Genomic DNA, 19,809 nt, shown 5'->3' on the forward strand with positions numbered 1-19,809 from the left:
ATACCGGTAATTATACATAAGCTCGATCGAGTGCATGTTTTTAATTTTCAAACACGGAATGCTGGCCATCGGAAAGGTTTACGGGGGGAGGGGGTGAAAGAAACCGATTTGTTCAAGCTTTGGAATGTGGGTCCAGCCAAATTTGTGTACGAACATGTGCAGTGAGCCCGCAAGCAAGCCAGCTGAGTGGTACGAGCACCATCAGGAAAGATACGGAATCAGAATTTTTCCTGCGGCTCGAAACCAACAGGAAGCATTCCTTTTTTCTGAAATGCTTTCTTTTCTGGTTTCTGTGTGCGATCTGTGTTTTTATCGGTGGAAATAGAAAGTGGGAACATGGAATGGCAATGTCGATGGTAGGAAAACAGTGATATCCACAACTCAATAGTTTTAATCGATGATTTGTGTACGTCCATTTGTGAATAATTCCCTTAAAAGTTTGTATCGTATTTATTAACAACAGAAAACGCCACGTGGAAATCAAATTCGAATTTCTACATTTTTTTAAATTGTAGTCATATGATGTTTATCAGATGATTTTTATATTGGATGTAATTGTCCCACTATTCCATTGAATTCCACCACTCTGCAACTTCAAGGATAAGTATTTCGTTTTAGTCTAGTCTATTGAAAAAGTTGAAGTAAGATTTTGTCAACATTCATTGCATACAATTTTGAAATCGAAAGGTTTATATTTATTTCACAAAATCAAACTTTTGTAGGAGGTTTGTCAATCTTTAGCGTTATATGTACATCCATCGACTGAGCTCGAAATTGATAAATAGATTTCATATTATTGTGATGTCTAGAATGAATTGGTTTTAATTTATTCGTCAAACAATAAAAACGTAATAAAACAATCTCATGCTTACCACCTACGATGCCACGTGCTTTTATATACATTATAAATCACATCACCTTTCCAGAAGTCATAAACCACTTATCTTCTGCTTGTCACAGAAAAACCACCACGTATTTAAAAAGGCCACAGCCCATTCTATACTTTCCTGTCAAAGAAATGTAGATCCGATTGAACTCATGTTATACCGCTCGTGGGATCGTTAAAATAAAACTACTAATAAAACATTTATTTGATATCTAACACGAGTTTTATTTTTACAACTACGTTATAAATAAACAAATACTCTCACTATTCGTGATTTGAAAATTGTTTTGGACCGAAAGAGTACGTTGGATTGAATTTGAATCATCAACACCGCTTTTGATTTTGACTATTTCGACCAAACGACCTTTGCATTCTTGATGGACAGGGAAAAGGGAATGAATTCGTAAAACGATTAGAATTTGATGGCAGCATTTCAACACCTCTTTTTTATGTCGGTGCTAGCCACTGGGCCCCATCCCCCGACAGCGGATTTGTCGTTCCGTTCTAGTCCCGGGGCTGCATCAAGACAAGACGGCAACGGGCTAAGGCCATAAAATCATCTGTTTAACAGCAGCAGCCAACCGGGCCCGTCTCGCTCCCTATCGTGACGGCCGTGTAGTCGAGAAGGCATTAGAGACAGCACTTCGTGTTTGCGGGTGAGCATGCTGCCGGAACGTTGTAAAAATTTCATGTGATTTAGATTGCTACTAATTGTAGCGCTAGTTGGAAGTTTTTATTTTTATGGTCCTGGTGTGGGAAAGTGCTTATCGACGGTGAATAACAATGATACGATCAATATAACAAGAATGTAATTTTATGATTTTCAATGATTTAAGTTATGCCGTTCCGATAATCATAATAGCACAAATAAATAGTCGGCAATTGAAATTGACAATTGCTTCCGACATTTCACGAAAATATCGATGCGTCCTAATATTTACACCCATTGCATATTTTGCGTCAAATTAAAAAAAAACTTGGCATCATTTCTAGGCTAAATTTTTCTTTTAACCATTTTAAGAAAACGTTTTTACGTTTTTCCTACAATAGACTCTAAGAGAAACGTATAAACTGTAATGTTAGCACAATGTGCATTGCAAACCTATGAAAATGTTTGCCTTGTTACATATCTGCCGAGATTAAAAAAATGTTCCAATGGCCAGAAAACCCAGAATAGGCTCAAAAGCTATCTTGACTCTAGAATCCGACGATTTTGACGCACGATATTTCTAAGTTTTCTTAATTTTAGTTCAAATCGAGTAAAAAAGCAGGTTGCATAATTAACATGTTTTTCGGGTACTCGCTGCATTGGAAATTGCTCTTATTTCAATCAATTTCTATTGATTTAAGATCCCCACATTATTACGAGGAGCGGATACAAAACAGATCAATCTGCAAAATGTGTATATAAAATTGGAAGAAAAAAATATGTTTTATAAAAAATATACGTCTTTTGCAACCACAGAACAAAAAGAAATTTGAATTAAACTGAATTTATTAACCTTCCTAGTGCATTGGGGTCTATTTTGGCCCAGAAATGATTTAAAAACGCTGCAGTTTGGTAACCAAATGAGATAGGGTTTTGAAATTTTCTGATTTTTCCTAACTTTTGGAGACAAAAATTATTGAATGGTAACCAACTTTCAGCGACCTCTAAGAACGCTACAACAAGAAGAGTGACACATTGTGTATTAGCGTGTCAAAATGACCCCCAAATTGAATTCGCTCCCAAAAGTTCATTTTCGAACCGATTCTCAATCTTTTGGAACCAAATTGAAGGTATGGATTCCACGGATGTCGCTAAGGACAGATTTTTGCACTTTGGCCATTCTGGTTCCCAGGAATCGATGTTGAAGGAACATAGATTCTTAGGCCAATTTTTACCGTGATTTCTTGCCTCTCGAAGGGTGATTTTGGAAATGCTCATTAATTTGCGTAGCAATAATTCTATTAGAATGTAGCCATTGTCCATTTCCATGGATCAACACAATTCCTGGTTATTTCACGGTCCGGTGTCCCTCCGGAAGATCCGGAACATCCGTAGAAGTGGTCAATTCATTGAACTCATCCTAGAAGAGTGCGGTTTTTTTCCAAAGCTTTTAATTATCGAACGCTGAGTAACAAATGATTGTGATGACCCATTGTGATGGACCTGAGTGGCCACCGGAGTTCCTTTAGAAGATCTGGAACATCCGTAAAAAAGGTCAATTCATAGAACTCATCCTAGAAGTGCGCGTTTTTTTTTCCAAAGCTTTTCATTATCGTACTTTGAGTAACAAATGATTGTGGTGACCCAATTTGGTGGACCTGGGTGGCCAAGGGAAGTCCTCCAGTAGATCCGGAACGTCCGTAAAAATGGCCAATTCGTGAAACTTATTATAAAAAAGTGCGGTTTTTTCCAAATCTTTTCCTCATAGTACTTTGAGTAACAAATGATTGTGAGGACCTATTTTGGTGGACCTGGGTGGCCACCGGAGGTGCTCCAGAAGATCCGGAACGTTCGTAACAATTGCCAATTCATGAAAGTTATCATAGAAGGGTGCGGTTTTTTCCAAAGCTTTTCCTTATAGTACTTTGAGTAACAAATGATTGTGGTGACCCAATTTGGTGGACCTGGTGGCCACCGGAGGTCCTCCAATAGATCCGGAACGTCCGTAAAAATGGCCTATTCATGAAACTTATCATAAAAGGGTGCGGCTTTTTCCAAAGCTTTTCCTCATAGTACTTTGAGTAACAAATGATTGTGAGGACCTGTTTTGGTGGACCTGGGTGGCCACCGGAGGTCCTCCAGTAGATCCGGAACGTCCGTAAAAATTGCCAATTCATGAAACTTATCATAAAAGGGTGCGGTTTTTTCCAAAGCTTTTCCTCATAGTACTTTGAGTAACAAATGATTGTGAGGACCTATTTTGGTGGACCTGGGTGGCCACCGGAGGTGCTCCAGAAGATCCGGAACGTTCGTAAAAATTGCCAATTCATGAAACTTATCATAAAATGGTGCGGTTTTTAAGTAACAAATGATTGTGGGGACCTATTTTGGTGGACCTGGGCGGCCACCGGAGGTGCTCCAGAAGATCCGGAACGTCCGTAAAAATTGTCAATTCATGGAACTCATCCTAGAAGTGCGTTTTTTTTTCCAAAGCTTTTCATTATCGTATTTTGAGTAACAAATGATTGTGATGACCAATTTGGTGGACCTGGGTGGCCAAGGGAAGTCCTCCAGTAGATCCGGAACGTCCGTAAAAATGGCCAGTTCATGAAACTTATTATAAAAAAGTGCGGTTTTTTCCAAAGCTTTTCTTCATAGTACTTTGAGTAACAAATGATTGTGGTGACCCATTTTGGTGGACCTGGGTGGCCACCGGAAGTTCTCCAGTAGATCCAGAACGTCCGTAAAAATGGCCAATTCATGAAACTTATCATAAAAGGGTGCGGTTTTTTCCAAAGCTTTTCCTCATAGTACTTTGAGTAACAAATGATTGTGGGGACTTATTTTGGTGGACCTGGGTGGCCACCGGAGGTGCTCCAGAAGAATCGGAACGTCCGTAAAAATTGTCAATTCGTTCAAGTTCGTCGAATGACATTTCGTCGAATGACGTTTAGTTGAATGACATTTGGTCAAAGGAACATTTAGTCGAATGGACATTTGGTCGAATGGACATTTAGTCGAATGGATATTTGGTCGAATGGACATTTAGTCGAAAGGAGATTTAGACATTTCTGGTTAAATAATCCAAAAGATACATGAATACGCTGGTTGGAGGAATTCAGTGGACATGAGGAATTTTAATCAGCAGCTGAAGAAGCGAATAAGGAAGCCAATGAGGATTTTTCATCTGAGCTAACAGAAACTTCTGGAGACCTGGTGGATTATTGAAAAATTGAAAACCTTCAGAAGTAGCAAAATATATATATGGGGCTCCATGTACAGATGTGCTCGACTTGCGGTTAGCGGCAGTATACCCTCTATTCTATTTTCGGCACATGGTCTAAAACCAATGATATTAATCTTATTTTGCTAATACTTAATCGCAGTCGGCTTTGGAACATTTCGTTGATTGACATTTGGTCGAATGGAAATGGTTTTTTATTCTGTTCATTGATACTCTTTCTTCCACTCAATATGTATACAATAATTAGTTCAGTATAAAATGGTCTTTCAACCATAATTCGTTAGTTATTGGCCGAAAACTTAATTTCGACCAAATGATCATATGACCTAATCTGCCATCACATGCATATTCGTCCCATATTTGCTGGAATTTCCAATGTACATGGGACAGTTATGCGTGTAACGGTAGTAATGTCTATTCGGCGTCATGTGTAATGACGAAACATCATTCGACTACATTTCTTTTGACCAGATGGTATAGATTCAATGTAGTCGGTTAGAGGGGTTCGCGGAAGTCAATATCCAGTCGAGAATAATATCGAAATATTCACCGTTTTCGTATTATTTATTCTTTTTATCAGCCCATCATTCTTTGGACAATCTTGGAACAATAGTTATATGACTTTTAGGAATACCGCAATAAATAATTTATTTTTTAATTGTTATTGGCTCAAGTTCTTTTTTTTCAAATATCCATTCGACGGAACGTCATTAGACTAAATGTACCAAGATTATCAATTGACCAAACCAAATGTACGAAGATTCTTTCAGATTCTTGTCAATTCGACGTAGTGTCCTTTCGACCAAACGTCATTCGATCAAATGTCCTACGTCTCTAGTGGGTTAAAAAATCATTTTCGACTAAATGTCCTTTCGATCAAACGTCCATTCGACGTAATGTCCTTTCGACCAAATGTCATTCGACTAAATGTCATTCGACGAAATGTCTTTCGACGAAATGGTATAGATTCATGGAATTCATCCTAGAAGTACGCGTTTTTTCCAAAGCATTTCATTATCGTACTTTGAGTAACAAATGATTGTGGTGACCAAATTTGGTGAACCTGGGTGGCCACCGGAGGTCCTCCAGTAGGTCCGTAACGTCCGTAAAAATGACCAATTCATAAAACTTATCATAAAAGGGTGCGGTTTTTCCAAAGCTTTTCATTATCGAACACTGAGTAACAAATGATTATGGTGGCCACCGGAGTTCCTCTAGTAGATCTGGAACATCCGTAGAAGTGATCAATTCATAAAACTCACCATGGAATAGCTGAATCACCGAACGCTGGGTAATAAATGATTATGATGACCCTTTTTGAAGGACCTGGGTGGCTACCGAGGTCTTCCGGAAGATTTGGAACATCCGTTGAAGTGGTCAATTCGTGGTGAATGGTGAATATCGATCATGGAAGCAAATTATGCCATACTTGAAAATATTTTCTGGGTTAATGTGATTGTCCTTTCAAAAAAAAATAGTGTCATCTTAATTTTTATGAATTGACTATAATTACAGATTTTTTGATCTTGCGGAGTTTCATTCGTGACTACACACGTTCCTGAGAATGGGTTACAACGATCATCCATTACTCAGGATATGAAAATAGGAAAACTATGACAAGTTTCATGAATTGACCGATTTTACGGATGATCTGAATGTACCTGAAGACATACAGTGGGCAATCCATGCGAATTGGTTACGATCATTTGTTTCTAAAATTAGGAAAATAAAAAGGTTCAGAAGAATAGTGTGCTTCATCTTCTATGGAAAACACGCCATTTCTAAGGTGGGTTTTATGAATTGATCTCTTTTACGTGTGATACGGACATTCCGGAGGGCCTTTGGTTGCTACTCACATCCGTGAGAAAAGGTCACGGCAATAATTTCATGTTCAGAGTACGACAAGGAATTTAAAAAAAATAGGATCCTCTAGTATGTTTACATAAATTAACCACTTTAACCGATGTTCCGTATCTTCCGTAAAACCTCCGGTAGTCACTTTGGTAAATAAGAACGGGTCACGATATTCCTTCGTATCTTGCTCAGAGTTCGATAATAGAAAGATTTTTTTTAAAGTTCGATAATGAAAAGCTTTAGAAAAAACCGTGCTCTTTTATGATAAGTTTCATGAATTGACCACTTTTACGGACGTTCCGGTTCTTCTGGAGCAGCTCCGGTGGCCACCCAGATCCATCAAAATAGGTCACCACAATCATTTGCTACTCAAAGTATTATAAGGAAAAGCTTTGAAAAAAACCGCGCTCTTCTATTATGTATTTCATGAATTGACCACTTTTACGGACGTTCCGGATCTTCTGAAGGACCTTCGGCCATACAGGTCCATCCAAATGGGTCACCACAATCATTTGCTACTCAAAGTACTGTGAGGAAAAGCTTTGAAAAAAACCGCGCTCTTCTATTATGTATTTCATGAATTGACCACTTTTACGGACGTTCCGGATCTTCTGAAGGACCTTCGGCCATACAGGTCCGTCCAAGTGGGTCACCACAATCATTTGTTACTCGTAGTTCGATAATGAAAAGCTTTGATAAGTTTCATTAATTGATCATTTTTACGGATGTTCCGGATCTTCCGGAAAACTCCGGTGGCCACCCAGTTCCACTAAAATGAGTAATCACAATCATTTGTTACTCAAATTACGATAATCAAAAGTTTTGTGAAAACTGCATTCTTCTAGGATGAGTTCCATGAATTGACCACTTCACCGAATGTTCAGGATCCTCTGGAGGACCTCCGGTGGCCACGCAGGTCCATCAAAATGGATCACCACAATCATTTGTTACTCAGCGTTCGATAATTAAAAGCTTTGGAAAAAAACCGCACTCTTCTAGGAAGAGTTCAATGAATTGACCACTTCTACGGATGTTCCGGATCTTCCGGAGGGACACCGGACCGTGAAATAACCAGGAATTGTGTTGATCCTTGGAAATAGACAATGGCTACATTCTAATAGAATTATTGCTACGCAAATTAATGAGCATTTCCAAAATCACCCTTCGAGAGGCAAGAAATCACGCCAAAAATTGGCCTAAGAATCTATGTTCCTTCAACATCGATTCCTGGGAACCAGAATGGCCAAAGTGCAAAAATCTGTCCGTAACGACATCCGTGGAATCCATACCTTCAAATTGGTTCCAAAAGATTGAGAATCGCTTCGAAAATGAACTTTTGGGAGCATATTCAATTTGGGGTCATTTTTGACCCGCTAATGCACAATGTGTAACTTTTTTTAATGCACTAGGAAGGTTAAACACGGTGTTTTGAAAGTTTTCATTTAATATATTCAATATCTTCCTATGTATTTACAGAGTAATCACAATAAATAACACCACGGAAGCTAAAAAGCTACATATGTGAACCGTGAGTATACTATTCTTATTTATACTGTTATTAGTTATTAGTACTATTGTTAGTCATCATCAGAATGCAGAATACAAAAAAAAATCAGACAAAGTAATTACATTCTATAAATTGATCTATATTTAAATTCAACTCTAGCTCCAATTTTTTTTTCTCGCGCCTATTACTCGATCTATGTTTATTGAAGCTGATACTGAGAACGTTTGCGACTTATGTGTTCTTCTTACCTGAATTGAACTGGGCATTTTTTTTAACATCATTTTTGCCATAGTGTTCAGGGCTTTAAAATCGACAGAAATATTTAATAGTTAGCAAAAAAAGTAGAATATAGAATAAATAAGCTGTCAATTACACATCAATTATAGACTTTTGTACAATATTTCTTTTAGAATTGAAAGAAATAGCTTAAAGTTATCATCTCAGACTAATTTTCATTAAAGCGTGAACAACCAAACGTGAGCAGTATCTTATTTCGTTAATGTTCTTAATTTGATCCGATATGAAAACGTGGTATTCGCCATAATTTCATCTTCAATCGACATATATTCCGCAGAACAAAAAGAATAAATGAAAATGTGACTGTGTGCCAGATATCAACCCTTTCATTGTGCCGAGTGGGTGGTGGAAATGGCATATCGCAGTATGATGCCGTCCTTTCCACCATAGCACATCCCTATGTATACGAGAACACCTTTTTCTGTCACTGATGTCGCAGCCATCTCACATCCTTCGTATATATGCCAACCGAACTACACCGGAGGTGTCACTCTGGGAACAACGCGCCTGGGATGATTTTGCATGTAGAGCTAGCTGGGAGATGAAATCATATCAGCTCGGAAAAAGTCTTTCAGCCAACCCAGCCCACGCCACGCCACCCAGCAGTCAAACACCACCCTACCGTGACAAGTTATGTCTAATCGATGCTGCCGCTGCTGCTGCTGTCGGATGCGCTGGCTGACTTGACGACTGGAATGCTATTACGCACCTTAACGGTTATCTCGCCTGTCTTGGTGGCGGTGAAGCTGGCGCGGTGTTGGTGTCCGGATTTTTCCCGTGTATTGTGGCCCACTTCCGAGCAGTGCCACATTCGCGTTGGTCTTGGTGGTTGTTTGTCTATGATGCTGCTTATTTTTGTACGGTGCGGCGGCAACCATCAACCTGATGCTCGAGAGGATCCTTTTCATCTCTCATCCGGCGACGTCGCCATCGTCGTCGTCGTCGTCGTCATCATCGCGTTCGTCCTCATCGGTGGTGATGTGTCTTGATTGTGGTTCCAACAACGACCGACGTCAATTCCCTGCTGTTGGTGTGTTAAGGGGGGCAAGACATGATACAACGTTTCTACATTATACAAACACTCCCTCGGCTGCAGCACGGATGAGCAATGAGCGCTGGGTTGGCTTCGTTCCATCAGTATTTGTCAGAAAGTTTGTCCTTGCTTTATTCCGCATGATAGAGTGGATGTGATGGGGAATGAGGAATATTAACGCTGATAATTAAACTAAGAATCTGTTTGAAAGTAATATATGTACCGTCGTTGTATAATTATGCACAGGTGTTATACGATGGTATAATTTATTGGATTATCACTGAGATTAAAAAACATCATATTTCAACCATTCTCATATTTTAAACAGAAAAGTACTTTTTTTTTGTATAAAATTGATGGCATTAGTTGTTAAATACAGATCGTTCCAAAAGTCATAGATACATTTTGTTAATAAATTTTTTACTTGATTTATTGGGGGGAAGCCGCTTATTCAAACCTGTGCCGGTATCACCTGAAGCATCTTTGGCATGTTAAGAACTGGGTCAAGCCAAAGTTCAGCTCTCCATGAGGTTTGCTAATCCATGCCTTCACACTTGAGAATAGGCGATGGATCCACCTAAGGAAAGTCGATACCGCTGCCGCTGCCGTACACTCCTTACACGGTCATCGTTACGTCATCGGCGAATTGGACTAGCTTGACTGGTGGGAGCTTTAACCTCTGCACGCCGCGGTACATCACTTTCCACAGCAGTTGACCCAGAATTGATCCCTGCGGTACATTTGAGGTGATGGGGGCACTGGCCAAGCCTTCCTCTGTCTCGTAGATCAGTACTCGATTCTGAAAGTAGCTTCCTAGTATCATATCTTGAACAGCCATCTCAGCAACGAGTTCGAAATCTCCGTCCAGCAAGCGCTGTTGAACACATTCCAGACGTCGAGTGTTATTACTGCGCGCAGTAACGGATACCACGGCGCTTGCATTCGATGGTGACCTTGGCAACGTGTAAGCCACCGACGCCCAGAGTAGATCGTCCTCTCCGAAACCGATTTGCTTGCTCGGCAATCCTTCCGCTTCATCCACGTGCGGCGACAGCCTATTCAGGGTTAATAGTGGGTATCTATTAGACCAGATTGCGCAGCATTTCGGGCGTTTTATCCTCAAATTGCTTCTCATACAATAAAAATGAGGCTCTTTCATACAAGTAAGTACTTGGAATATATTTATCAGCTGATGGTATTAAAACAGATATTGGTCAGAAACAACATTTTAAGCCCTTTTTAGTGGAATGTATTCAACCGTCTAAGACGAGCTAAGTTACTTCATTTAATTCCAACAATTATTTCGATATCTTTGCAGATACGTATTTCGACCACAACTGTGTGGTCATCTTCAGTGTCTAAATTCGCAATGTAATCCTTCAAGTTTCTACCTAAGCAATAAGGTAATTAACTGTATAGGTAAATAAAGAAGGCTAAAAAGATTAGATTAGATACCTAGCATAGTATAAATAGTGTAAGTTGCGATTTTCTTCAAGTCGAGTCAAGTATGAGACACTGAAGACGACCACACAGTTGTGGTCGAAATACGTATCTGCAAAGATAGCGAAATAATTGGTGGAATTAAATGGAGTTAAATCTTCCTTTAGAGTTTGTTGTGATGACTTTCGGCATTCATATCTCTTGTTATATTTTCTTTTGTTCCAAAACACTACATCGCCTTGATCCACCTTGAAATTTCATACAAATTAGCTTGAAATTAGACTGAAGGATTATTTTAGCATAAGAATTGTGATTCTGCGCTGACCGGTTAAATTTTTGATACTTTTTGAAAACATGAAGAGCTCTACTGTCCATATACCACGTAAACTGTTTAGAAGGGGGGAAGGGGGTTTGTATGTCCATGTATGAGTGACGTCAACGCTGGGGAAGGGGGTATCCAAAAACTGATTAAAACCTATCCACGTGGTATATGGACAGCACCAACAGGACCAAATGCTGTCTCTTCTATATATCCGGGAATGTTCAGGCACCTCTGCATGGCTGACCAGAACATGTCTGGATTTGTCATTATGGCTGCCTTTAACGCTATTTTTGGGATCCCAACCGCCCCAGTTGTTTTACACGGATCGAGCAACTTTGCGACCGTAATTACCTCGTATATGACGGTAGAAGACAAAAGGTCGAACGTCAAAAGGGGGAAGCACAAAAGGTGGAAGGTCGAAAGGACAAAAGATCGAAGAGACAAAAGGTCGAAACATAAAATCTGAGTAAGACGGTTAAAGGACAAAAGGTCAAAGGTCCAATAAGCGAAACGACAAAAGTTTAAGGGTCAAAAGGTAGAAAGGGACAAAAGGTCGAAAAAATCCATTTGAGTCCAAAGGTCGAAACACAAAAGGTCGAAAGTGAAAAGGTCCAAGGACAAAAGGTCAAAAGGACGAAAGGTCGAAAGGACAACATATCGAAAGGACAAAAGGTCTAAGAGCAAAAGGTCAAAGGTCGAAGGACAAAAGGTCGAAAGGACAAAAAGTCGAAATAACAAAAGGTCGAAGGAAAAGAAAAGACAGAATTTCGATCATCCTTGCCGTAAATTTAAGTTATTTTTCTATTCGGTAAGTGATGACACAACAGTACTGTAAATATATTGTTTTGGGTGCATGAATCAAATACAGTGAACTCTCTCTAACTCGATGTTCTGTAACACGATATTTTGTCTTACTCGATGAAATTCAAAGTCCCTTGAATTTTGCATACTGCGTTTCCTCCATAAGTCGATATCTCCCTTACTCGATATTCTCTAAGTCGAAGTAATTTCCCAAAGCATTTTCACCTCGCTAACTCGATGTTGTCAGAATCATGCACAATATATACGATGTCGAGCAATTTGGCCGAAAAGTTAAAAATCTTATATCGTGAGTAATGAGTAGTGGAATGAGACATTTCGCACATCTCATAATAGAAAATTGGAAGTAAATAGTGATTAGTGAGAAGTAAGAATTGAGAAGTGAGAAGTTAGAAGTGAGAAACGTGAGAACTGTGAAGTGAGGAGGTGAAAGTGAGAAGTGAAAAATGAGAATGAGAAGAAAATGAGAAGCGGTAAGACGCGTGGCTACAAAGCAAGACCATGCTGAGGGTGGCTGGGTTCGATTCCTGATGCCGGTCTAGGCAATTTCGGATTGAAATTGCCTCGACTTCCTGGGCATAAAAGTATAATCGTGTTAGCCTCATGATATACGAATGCAAAAATGGTAACCTGGCTTAGAAACCTCACAGTTAATAACTGTGGAAGTGCTTAATGAACACTAAGCTGCGAGGCGGCTCTGTCCCAGTGTGGGGATGTAATGCCAATAAGAAGAAGAAGAATTAAGTATGAAGTAAGAATTGAGAAGTGAGAAGTAAAAATTGAGTAGTGAAAAGTGAGAAGTGAGAAGTTATAAAAAAGAAATTTGAGAAGTGAGAACTGTGGAGTGAGAAGTGAAAAGTAAGAAGTCAGAAGTGAGGAGTGAGAAGTCCCTAATATCATTTTGGTTTTATGATGGTTTTATAACACTCTTGAATAGTAAATTCTGGTCTTCAAGAGCGTTATAAAACTTAAAATTTTACTTGGGGAGAGAAGTAAGAAGTGAGAAGTGACAAATTTGAAGTGAAAATTGTGAGAAATGAAAAGTAAGAAAAGAAAAGCAAAAAGTTAAAAGTAAATTGTGAAAAGTGAGAAAAAAAGAGAGTTCAGTAGTTAGAAGTGAAAAGTTTGAGAAGTGAGAAGTGAAAGTAAAAAATGAGAATAGAAAAGTAAGAAGCGAGAAGTGAAAAGTGGGAAGTGAGAAATTCGAAAACAGAAATGCGAAGTGAGAAGTAAAAAGTGAAAAGTGAGAAGTGAGGAGTGAGAAGTGTGAAGTGAATTGTGAGAAGTGTCAAGTGAGTAGTGAAAAGTTAGAAGTGAGAAGTAAAAATAGTGAAGTGAGAACTGAGAAGTAAGAAGACCAAGTAGTGAGAAATGAAAAGTGAGGTGAAAATTGGAATTATTCAACTTAATCTTTATTCCTTCTCATCATTCCTTCTCCTTCCTTCCTGCTTGCCTTGAGAAGTTAGAAGTGAAAAATTTGTGAAGTATGAACTGCGAGGTGAAAAGTGAAAGGTAGAAAGTGAGAAGTGCTTACTTCGAATATTTCATTTCTCACTTCTCAATTCTCAATATTCACTATTTATTTCTAACATCTTACTCCTCACATCCCTTAATAAGATAATCAATTTTAACTATTCGGTCCAATGGCATCCTGTCGAATGACCTTAAACCATATTTCTACATGTTATGAAAAGATTTTGATATTTTGAAAGAAAAATATGTTCTCTATCTCGATATCTCCCTTACTCGATGGGGACCAATATCGAGTAACGGAGAGTTCACTGTATGACACAATAATATGTTATATTTGGATATGTGCCTCGGCTAATTACGTCAACTTAAAGGATTGTATTACATTGATGAATTTACGACCGTCGTTTGCGATTTTTGGGCTTTATGGCGTTATATCGGTCCACGGGTTACTAATAAAACAACCGTTTCAGTCAAAGCCGACGTTTCGAATGTTTAGTCACTAACTAAGTTGAACAGATATTACGAGGGTTACGAGAAAAATACATCCATAAAAAATGTAGAAATGTTTGTTGAGCTTATTATTCAATCTCTTCTCCAGTTATTTCATTCACCGTGGAGTGTTCTGCCGCCAGAAAAGTGGAACGACAATGGGTAACCCATTGTCGCCTACACTAGCGGATCTAGTGATGGAAACGTTACTAGATCACGTGCTTGGTATGATCGGTATTCCGATTCCGTTTTAAAAAAGTACGTCGACGATTTGATCATCGCTCTACTGAGAGAATGTAACGTTTTACGTTTTTTCGTTAAATTTTAATTAAGTCAAAATAGTAATTTATGACGTTTTTCTCTCTTTAAGTAAAATCATAAATATAAATTATTTGAAATTAATAAAATAATGAAATATTACAAAACGTACATAATTTACAAACTGGACGAAAATAAATTTGAATTTTAATTTTTTTGTCGATTACGAGGTTTGTGTCTTGACTAAAATATTGTCCAAATTGAAATTGACCATGTACTGTTGTAGTGTTCTCATGTGCTCGTTTTATCGACTCACCGAAGGCGCGCACTCTTTGTCGCCATTTCAAATTTATTTGGCGCAAATTTAAAATAATTGACGACTTTTCAAAGGATAAGTTTCTTTATAAAATTCAGACAAGAACTCGATCATTTCGCTAAGTGAACGGCTGGTGATTAGAAGTGTTTGCGAGTAGGCTACGAAGTTTTTCAGTATTTAAAGTTGAGTTTGGCTAGTTTGACTAAAAGGTAAAGTGTGATTGGAGTGAATTGTTCTGTGTCTATTTTAATCAAATTTCTAAATTAACAGTTAACGTAGCAGACGTCATTAGGACGTGTTTTTTTAATTCCGCGAACACCGTGTTAGTTAGTGAAACGTACAAAAAGGTAAAACGAATTTTAATGTTTAATGTAAAGTTTTTGTTAATGAAACGAATTCGCGTTGGACTTTTCCAGCGCACTGCGCTTTTTGGTACGGGCTGGATTTTGTGTATTCGGCCGGAGTCAGGTACGGGAATACGTGTGGCGTCTACAGGGCCCGCCATTTCGTCCAACGGACATCGAGAGCTCGAGCGTGCGTTAAGGCCCGCCTGTAAAGGCAGTCAAACGGAGGAGGAGTGAAGTCGCTCGTCAAAAAGCGAAAACTCGGCGGTCGCCAATCAACCGTCGAAGGTAAGATCCCCAAGCCAATTCCCGTGGATCATTCCCGAGAGTGCGGTCCCCGTACGTCGTCAATAATCGTACGCTGGACCGAACCCGAACCGACAGTTCGTAGTTTTCCTTTTAGTCCTCGCTCGGTGAACCTGAAAGGTACGCTACTAGCTTGAGGGAACGGTTATTCCGGACATTATCTCCATCTTCTCGGCGGAGTACTTTCAACGCATCAGTGCATCAAGAAGCAAAAACCTGCGCAGGTATGTGAACTTGTTGTTTCATGGCCAGGATTTAGCTCTATTTTCCATTCCACTTCGATAAAAGTAATCCAACCCGAATGGTATAATAAATGTTGTGTGATAATTCGAAGTTAGCTTGAGTTTATAATTTGTATTGCGTTTCACGGGGCTGAAAAAATTCACTCCCATTGCGTTGGCCGTGACTACAGTTTCTTGAGTCCACTTCGTAGATTGCTTGTCGTTTACAGTACAGCGGGTTGAACGAGTTCAGGTAGGTGGGAAGTGGGGAAGTGAATATTAAGCGTAAGTAATTTTGGAGCCAGCGACCGTTCGAGAGTCTTTACCCCCCCCCCCCCCTGTAAAAGTCGGGCAAATAGAGAGTACGACCAGTGATCTCTCTTCGAGAGTGGCGCTTAAGCCACTGTGTTTTAAAATCACTTCGAAACAATTCGCGAACGGTTACAAGAAAATATTGAGTATGTGAGAAACGCTCTGAACGGGATCAACTTTGATTGTAAGCTTTGTAAGTTTGTGCTCCGTTTTTAAGTTGTACCAATTAAATGTAAAACGAATTAAGTCACTATAATCCGAGTTCTAATGTAGTTACAGTGTAATGTTGTTAGCCGTCCAAATAATGTTTCAACCATACTTGACCTAAAGATAACTGTTAGTGTAAGTAAAAATGTTTGTGTAATCTTTGTTCAACTTAGTTAGTGACTAAATATGTTGAATTTTGTAGTTTGCCTTGAGGATGAATGAATAAACATTTGAAACGTCGGCTTTGACTAAAACGGTAGTTTTATTAGTTACCCGTGGACCGATATAACGCCATAAAGCCCAAAAAAGGATTGTATTACCTATAAAATCGAAAAAAATGGTGTGTACATTTTTTTAAATTAATTGTGTTTGCTAATTATCTAATAAATGCATTCATCTCTTTGACTATGAAAACTTAACACTATCATCCTTATTTGCTATGACACATTTTTAGTTTTGTCTTTCTCTCGTACTTTATTAATACATTTCAATTGCCTCTGGCTATTAAGGTTTTTCCTCTGGTTGAATTGAACCATGTAGGAATTACAATGTTTTAAACTTAAACGAAACTTAACCTAAAATAATACTAAGGGTACAAGAAGCTGATCGTTGAATAGGAATAGAAGATAGAAGATCGCAACGGTTTTTGTCGGAATAGAAGATTGCAACAGTTTTTGTCTAAAATTGGAAATTATTTTGTAGGAATTTGTTGCAATGTCTCAATATTAGAAATTCTATGAAGTTCATTGGTACTATACCACGGAGACAACTTCAGAGTCATTTTCAAAATTCTATTTTGAATCCTCTGAAGTGCCTTCTTTCTGGTATTGCAGCAACCAGTCCATATTGGCTCAGCATATATTGGTCTAAAAATTTGTTTGTAAATCAAAAGTTTGTTCTTAAGACAAAATTTTAATTTTCTGTTTATAAGTGAATATAGAATGAATACATTTGGCTTGAATGCCTTCAATGTGATTTTTAAAAGTTAATTTTTGATCTAGCAGAAGTCCTGAATAGTTTGCTTCGATAGACCAATTAATTGAAACCCCATTCATAGTGACAATATGTCTACTAGAAGGTTTAAAATAAGAAGCTCTCGGCTTATGTGGGAAAATTATAAGCTGAGTTTTGCAGAAATTTTCCATTTTTGCAAATAAGTGGAGGAAATATCTAATCTTTTTTGCAATCTACTACAAATGACACGAAGGCTTCGCCCTTTGGCTGAAAGGCCTGAAACAATATTTTCAAAATGCAAGAGAAAGGCACAATTACCACTAATCCCCCTAGTGGTAGTTGTACTTTTTTCATTATCCTCTTCAAATTTGTTGTTCTATGTGGAGAGTACCATTTGTAATGTAACTCAAATGCATGAATTAAACATGTTCTTTCTTTTTACAAAGAAAACAGAGCTAGATGAAATATTTATTTTAATTTAAAAAAATACCTGCTTCTCTAACTATCTCTATATAACCCCCAATCTCACCTTATCACAGCCTGGATCACTGTCATAAATTGTATGTATTCGTATTTTGCCGCACACGAGCTGAACAGTTTACCTTGCCGTTTTTCCGACTTCTGTTGTACATGTTTCTAGATTTTATAATATTTTCACCATTCTCACTCACTCCGAGTAGAACATTTTGACGCTGAAACCGGTGGTGCTTTCATCAACACCATCAGCCAGTAGTCCTTTTACGAAGTTGTAATGAGGGAGAAGAAGAATTCCACAAAGGTACTGTAACTGTAGACTGAATGTGTGCCTCACCTACCGGCTTTAAGCGTAGATACTAGCGGAATACATCACACTCCGCTTTCTGTTCGGCAGATGAATCCGGGATGCGGGTGGGGGTCTTAACCTGAGAGATGAGCTTCGTCAAGGCTCGAGCTTTCCATAACGACCTTGGAATTGGATTGGGGAAAAACAACAAACCAATGTGTTCGAAAAAAATAATCTTCCTTCATGACTTTCACTGTTCACTGTTACGTTTGAAAAATCACAAAATGATAAAGTGCTGAAACTGATACAGCGGTTAGGATTCAAAATTTAAGCAATCTTATAATTGAAGAGAGTCATGAATAACATTGTGAAATTGATGCTTTACAAAATAAGTAATAGATTAGGTTCAGTTAAATCCAAGAATTCCATACGATGTCAATCCGAGAAGTGATAAAAAACATAAGTATCCAATGAAATTCTTCATAACAATATAAAATAGCACACATATCGCAATGCTCCCTTGCATTATGAAAGATACATTTTGTTAATTTGCAAGTTGAAAGAAAACAGCTCGAGCTGCTTTTTTACTTTTTAGTTGGCTGTCTATCAGCAATGGATACCGATGGAACTTGGAGGCTGGGTGCGCTGAGCTAGCAGTAGAGTCCCTTCTGGTAGATTGGAGCGTGCTCGCTAAAATGGTAATGATGACGAAATGGGAGAGGTTGGAAATCATGGATGGGTCACGTGGTGCGAGCAGGAATGTAAATTGGGGGAGAACTACACTGCCGCTAACCGCAAGTCGAGCACATCTGTATATGGAGTCCCATTTACTGATGTGCTCGACTTGCGGATAGCGGCAGTACAGTTTCTCCGACTATTTGATGAGATCGTGTTTGTTCTCTGATACTTTGATGTTAAATTTTCGGTATGCTACTATTCCTTTTCTTATATCATCCGATACAGTGGGAGAGCATGAAGGTTGTCATAATTTATGCAGATCCGAACTGAAGTTACATAGAATGAATTTCATTTTTTTTATCAGATTTAAAACTAATGTATTATACAAAAATTTATGTAATCATTCATAGTGTTTATTTTTTACAAATTACAAATTAAATGTTGATAAAAGAACACAGTACAAAATTTAAGTGACTTAAATTAGCTTTGTAACATTTAACAGCGAACAATTATGATTCTTTTAATCAATAAATTATGGAAACTTGTCTCATTTTTGTAGCTATTACCGATAACATCACCATTTACAAAATTTATAATTAACAAAAGCAAGCAAACCATCACAAATTCATAAAGGCAGAGAAATATGCAATCAAAAATATCAATCAGAACTTTGATCCCATGAAATATGAATACGAGACGAGCGAGAGCATACTACTGTTGCGAATTTATGACGAAGATGGTACGGAAAAGCAAAAATTCATCTAATAATATCTTTGAATAAATTATGAATAAATAAGGCCACGCATTTATTCAATCTCGCATGCGAGAGTGAAGCGCAATCCTCCATCAATTCGAATGACTAGGATACGCCAGCTCGTCAAGCGAGCTGGGATTAGAAAAGATACATACGGCGACGATGTTGGTGCCGGGTCCGGAGCGAGGGGAAATAAACGACGAGATAAGCAAGCAAAACATGTCCCATGGATCTTTGGATCGTACCAGCTGCTTTCGCACAGAGGGTGGAGGAGGGCTTGAGCTGTTTCATAGATCGCTATGAGCTTGCGGAAAATATTACAACGGCATCAGAGCCAAAGCACGGGTATAGGATCTTTGGACGAGAAACTCGAGAAAATATATCGCATATTACTTTGATTGGATGGGATGGATAGTGTAGTGGCATCAGGGCACATCAAAAAAGGCGAAACGAAGCATCCAGTGTGCTCGCTAAAAGACGTTCGTTTCCAGAACAGCATAAACATAAGAAACACACAACCACACATATCACAAGAAGATGAGGGAAAAATTCCGGCTACATGCTCCGATGGATAAATGGACCATCCCGCCTGACGTGGAGCTTGCGGAGAAAATACTGCGCGCAGAATGATCGTCGTTGGGTTTTACTCGTTCTCCAAGACGTAAAGGAGCAACTACGATGAC

The 19,809-nt window shown here is 38.6% G+C and overlaps 1 protein-coding gene across 2 annotated transcripts in view; it reads left to right on the forward strand.

Moving 5' to 3' along the window:
• Nucleotides 1-19,809, forward strand: part of LOC134213148 (uncharacterized) — a 228,880-nt gene that overhangs the window by 62,697 nt on the left and 146,374 nt on the right. The window contains exon 2 of one of the 2 annotated variants that reach the window (XM_062691797.1): nucleotides 8,110-8,161. The exons of the other annotated variant lie outside the window; for it this stretch is intronic. The gene's annotated coding sequence lies outside the window, so the exon portion shown is untranslated. The remainder of the gene's footprint in view (nucleotides 1-8,109; nucleotides 8,162-19,809) is intronic. 2 annotated transcript variants of the gene reach the window in all.

Source organism: Armigeres subalbatus, chromosome 2 (assembly GCF_024139115.2).
Source record: "Armigeres subalbatus isolate Guangzhou_Male chromosome 2, GZ_Asu_2, whole genome shotgun sequence".
In the NCBI taxonomy this organism is placed as follows: domain Eukaryota; kingdom Metazoa; phylum Arthropoda; class Insecta; order Diptera; family Culicidae; genus Armigeres; species Armigeres subalbatus.